Here is a 6,000-nt window from a genome sequence, read left to right on the forward strand (position 1 = left end):
AAGACAAAGTCCTGGCCAATGGGCTATGAGTGGTGGTGATGTAACTCCTTCCTGCTGTGTCCTTAATGGGAGAGGTGTGTGTTCCCCTTACTCCTTCTTCCCTTCTGACTGGTTGGTATGCAGATGTGATGACAAGAACTGGGAGTAGCCAGAGGTGAAAGGTCCCATCACAGCCTTGGAATGGAAATTTCCATTACAGTTAAAATTTCTTTTAAGCCTACGTCACTGTGGTTTGGAGTGTCCATATTAAAGAGTTTATACTATAACTTAACTACTACAATAACTATCCACCTTTCCTTTACCTTGGTCTCTACCTAAAGAAATAATAGGAAAAAAAGGTTTTTAAATAAATAACAGACACCTAGACAAAAGTGATAAGGAAAAGGGATGTATGAGGCCATGTTAAATTCTTGCTGTCCTCTCCTACTTACCAGAGAAGCTACCAGGATCATAATGGCAGTAGCAAACTCCTAATTTTTCTTTCTATTTGACTTTATTCCTGTTATTAAAAAAATATATATTTATTTATAATTATTTATTTTAAGGGGAGAGAGAGTGCACACAATTTAGCTTGAGTCGGTAGGGAGTAGGGAGGGACAGAAGGAAAGGATCTCAAGCAGACTCCCAGGGAGTCTGACACAGGGCTGTATGACATCCAAAATATGACCTTAGCAGAAATCAAGAGTTGGAAACTCAACCGAATAACCAAGCCACCCAGGCTCACCTACTCCCCGCCTCTTTTTAGTCAATAATGAAAAGAGCAGTAATATATATAATGTAAGTTCAGACTTGCTAACGAATCAAGGGTGACTTTAATTTTCCCCTTCTCATGTTTGACTAGGGTCAGAAGCTAGAGAACTATTCAGCTCAGTGTGGATAAATGTTCAACCACTGGCCCCCCAGGGCAAAAAAAGCCCCAGCGGGTAGAATTTGCCAATTTCCATGATGTAAATATTCCCACCATGGTCAATTTCAAGCTAGGAGTATGAGAAGAAAGGTTCACATCTGCACTTTGCAAAGTAATACCAGCTGACTCCAGAATGCTGGGATCTCTCTAACTGTTGCCTCAGCCTGGGATTGCTTCCCGGTTTCATTACACTCCGGAGGAGGATGCTAAATGTCCAGTGATGTGCACGAGGAAGAGTAAGACAGCGTGGGCTGTGGCTCTCATGCTCTCGGAAGTGTATCTGGGGCCTAAACTTCATCTGATTTATGATGCTCCCACAGTAACATTTCATCCTTTTGGTTCAAGTCAGGGGTTGGTTGACTTGACTGCACACCAGAAACCCTGGGGAGTTTTTTTGGTTTTAAGATTTTGGACACACTGAGAGAGGGAACACAAGCAGGGGGAGTGGGAGCGGGAGCAACAGGCTTCCATCTAAGCAGGGAACCCCATGCAGGGCTGGATCCCAAGACCCTGGGATCATGACCTGAGCTGAAAGCAGAGGCTCAACAGCTGAGCCACCCAGTTGCCCCTTCACCAGGGAGTTTTAAAAAACTAGCAGTGCCTGGTGTCCAGCCGCAGAGATTCTGGTTCAATTGCTTTGGGCGGGGAATGTTAAAAAGGCAGATGATTTTAATTGCAGCCAAGGTTGAGAACTGCTGGTTTAAAGTAGTAGACCTCTGGGGTGCCTGGGTGGCTCAGTCGGTTAAGCAACCAACCGGTCAAGTCTTGATTTTGGCTCAGGTCATGATCTCATGGTCCTGGGATCAAGCCCTGCATCAGGCTCCATGCTCACTGGGGAGTCTGCTTGAGGATCCTCTCTCTCCCTCTGTTCCTCCCCCCACTGGCTCTCCCTCTATCAAATAATTCTTTAAAAATAAATAAAGTAGCACACCTCTTATTTTTGTGGCAGAGGGTTGGTATTATTATCTCTGCTTTTGGCCTCAAGAGGAAAAGTCAACCTTACATAGCCTGGCAAAAACAGAAGAAGTCAATGGGAAGGCCAGGACTGTTTCTTAGTGAAAGGGAAGCCTGAAGAGAAGAGGTCTATGCTCTGACTCCTTTGTGGGTCCTAGAAAGACCTTAAATATTACTTTTCTGAATCCTTAAGAAAACACTAGTGAGACTTCCTTTTTAATTAGAAATTTTAGGAAGCAGAGGAAATGCTGAAATCCTAGGGAGTTGTTATAGATCATTTAATCATCCCTGTTATGTTTTGAATTTCTGAAAACTGGTATTGTCATTTCTTTCTGCCCATGTTAGAAGCAGATGCTGAATTTACTGCTACTCAAAAATCAGCAGACAACTAGGTTGTGCAGTTTTTGACCATTAAGTTAACCTCTGAAGTAAGTTGTGATTAGAATTTTACAAATTGGGGCACCTGGGTAGCTCAGTCCATTGAGCCTCTGACTTCGGCTTAGGCCATTACCTCAGGGTCCTAGGATCAAACCGAGGTCAGGCTTTGCACTGAGCAGTGGATCTCTCTGCCTCTCGCTGGTTCCGTCCCTCTCTCTCTCTCAAATAAATAAATACATCTGTAAAAAGAACAAAAGAATTTTACAAATTGGTCAAATAGCTAGTTTACTAATAAATCATTTTCATGCAGTACTATTTCATACAATAATCCATACACATCTCTATATAAATACACACACGATATAAGCAGGACACAAAAGATCTGTTGGGCGCAGAACATGGTCAGTGGACGTGCAACATGAGATGGAAGAAGAACAGAGGAGCAGGGGACCCGGGGGCCCAGCTGAACACTGTTCAAGCCTGACGCAGTTTCTTGAGTCATAGAAATGAGGGCATAGACAGGTGACTTTGGCCTTTTCAACTTTAATATTTTGATAAGGTATCCCGAGACTGAAATCCATCAGAGGTGTCAATGCACCCTACAGGTTCAAAGAACCAAATAGGTTCTTTCCCCTAGGTTTGGCAGATATCGACAAATTCTGAGAATGAGTATCTATTTCTAGCAGTTTCTTTCCTCCCCCTGAGTTTATATTCTTTCTAAATCAGACATCGTAAATAAGTCTCATCTGCAGGTCCAGTCCATTTCGCTAGTAGTGTTAGGAGTTAGTTGGACAGTTAGATAGTCAGGGCCGGGGTCGCCAACAAGAAAATATGGAGTTGGGACAGCTAAGACAAAACAGCCCTAACATCCTGTTTTTAGCTTAAACAGAACCGCACTAACGCTCTGCTCTGCAGCCTTTGCAGAAATGACTTCTGCAAAACATCCTAAAATAAAACAATTAACCACAAAGCATTTGTGTTGTTTTTTTTTTTATAGACTTTATTTATTAGAGAGAGCGAGAGGGGAGTGGGGGAGAGAACATGTGCAGGGGGAGAAGGCAGATGAAGAAGCAGACTCCCTACTGAGCAGGGAGCTGGATGCAGGGCTCCATCCCAGGACCCTGAGATCATGACCTGAACCCTAAGATCATGACCCAAGCCAAAGGCACACACTTAACCTACTGAGCTACCCAGGCACCCCAACCACAAAGCATTTGTCCCTATCACAAGCAAGGGACAGTTAAGATGTCAGCCCCCAGAATGTCAGCCCCAAAAGGACTATTAGCACATAAATATTAGCCTAATAGATAGACAAATGCTTGATCACAGCCCTGATTGGCACGACTCAGCACACCCTGATTGCTTAAGGTAGTTTCACAAAAGAGTTCATAAAAACCCCCAAACTTAGAAACTCCAAGGGTAACCCTCTTGGGGTCACTCCTTCTTCAGGAGCTTTGTACTATCACTCAATAAGCTTTGCTTTACTGCCCACCACTCTTCATCTGGTCTGGTCTACCTCTTCATTCTTTGAAACAGCGTGACCAAGAACTGTGGGCACTGAAGGCAGAGCAGTCCTGTGACAGTAGCAGGCTCCCACAGCACCAAGTTGAGAAGGTTTCTGAAACCAGATACACACTTGGTGGGACTGAAGAGTGCCATGAGAAATGGGGATCGTCTTGGGTCCAAAGAGAGGGAAACAGCAATCCAGGCCTGCCATGTGCCATCTGTGTTCCTGATCTTTCCATTGAGACCAGTGTTTTCTTCACCTGCCATGAGGTACTTCTGAAGGGAAATGAATTGGGGGACCTGTATTCTACCATCTTCTGCTAGGAAAATTTAGTCCGTTATCAAAGTCAAAATGGATTTGAAAGTTATTCAACCAAAGCATTTGGCTATTTCCTGAGTCTTTGACAAGCAGCTCCAATTTGGGTAAAATCTATATAATGATCAAATAACCAGTAGTTGACTCATTTAAACAATTAATTTACCTAAAGAAAAATAAACCTTGTTATTTTGGTTTGGCTAAAATGAACAAACAAGTAAACAAAAAACCCTGCTTTTTGATTCTTTGGTTTTTAAGCTAGTCTCATTAGACACAGTCTAAAAGATAACAGAAATCATGACCTTCCTTCTCTCCCACCTCCTTAAACCCCAGGTGGCCGTAGTTTTCCATGTAAGCTGTGTGTCACTACAGCATGATCTGAACGGTAATTAACTACTTTAGAAGTTAATCCAGCATATACCTGGAAGGAGAAGCAATTCATTCATAATAGTTGCTTGGCAGATTGATTCTTACTTCTGGCTCTCGAAACTGTATGTAGTAATTGCCCCAGAATTTAAAAATCACCTGGGGAATTCCTTCTTCCACATCTAAGATACAAACAGCTAATGACTTTGACATTTCGTAGTGTGTGTGTGTGTGTGTGTGTGTATGTGTGTGTGCACTTTGTGGAGGAAGGGGTTGTGCTGCTTTTGGAACAGTGTCTTAAAAATCACTGTATGATAATAAAGTTGTTTCTTATGGGAAAAACAAAAAAAGAAAAGAAAGTTTCCTCTTCCCCCTGTAAAGACCTGAACAACCCTATTTGATCAGATTGTGAAACTGAGTTTCAAAACTAGTAAATCGATCATGTGTAGAGAGAAATCTTTTTAAGATAGGTCTTCTCAGAGTAGTTGCTCCTGTACTTGGATCCTCTGGTTACAGAACTGCCTGCTTTCGTGTTGGCTTTGGTGCTGTTACTGATTGTAAATCAGGGTTATGACAGCCTTCAGAGCAACAATTCAGTCAGTTTGTAAATTAACCACTCACTTTCTTGATCGAAAGATCTTACTCTAACACTGTTCTCGTATGCCTCTGTTGTATGCCTATGTCGATCTGATCATTAGACTATGTTCTGTACACTACCCTTCCTAAACTTGCTAAATTCCTTGTGACTGGGGGAGTGGGCCAAACTCTCTTCCTATTTCCAGTTTCCAATTGCTTCAGTCTTCTCCAAATTTACAGTCTCATGTAGCACTTGACATACAAGGAAGACCTCACTGTGAATGTCTATGAATTCACTGTCATGATGGTTGTGTTTAGTTTTTATTTGTCAGTTATATTCTATCCTGCTTCAGAAACTAGATGTGGGATAAAACTGGAGATGGTTCAGTTGGGGTTTTCAACTATTATTAGTTATTCGTCAATCAACGTAAATCCTTGAACTGTCAAGTAGACTTCAATATCTTAATGGTTTGAAATACTAAGAGGAATTGAACTAATAAACCAGTCATAAATCTCCAATTTGGGGGTAATTAAGGGAATCTGTTAAAAAAAATTATTTATGGTAAAAAGAAAACAGAAAACAGGCCTGGCTCTGAAGTTGGTTGCAACGAGACAACAAGTACAACATGAGGCATTTGATTACTGAGCCGTAAGGGCACTAAGTTATGGCGGGCATGATCCCAGAGGACGGGTTAATGAATAAAGGCTTCAGAGACGAGGTAAATTGATGCCAGTATTAAAGGAGAACAAGGTTTGGAAAGGCAGAGGGAGAAGAGCAGGCATTCTGAGTGAGGCGCTGACGAGGGCAAATGCATGGAGAGAAAAACCACTAGGGTCGATGAGGTGGTCAGCCTGTCTCCAAGAAGGGTTTGGAATACTGGGGCAACTACGTAAATGTGATGGGTAGGGGTAGGGGTCCAAGTACCGCGGGGCTTGAAAGCTACACTGAGAGGCTTGTGGTTTGTGTAATAGAAAACAAGGCGCCGCGGAAGGATTT

The sequence above is a fragment of the Lontra canadensis genome, unplaced genomic scaffold, assembly GCF_010015895.1.
Source record: "Lontra canadensis isolate GAN:19392208 unplaced genomic scaffold, GSC_riverotter_1.0 scaffold266, whole genome shotgun sequence".
NCBI classification, from domain to species: Eukaryota; Metazoa; Chordata; class Mammalia; order Carnivora; family Mustelidae; genus Lontra; species Lontra canadensis.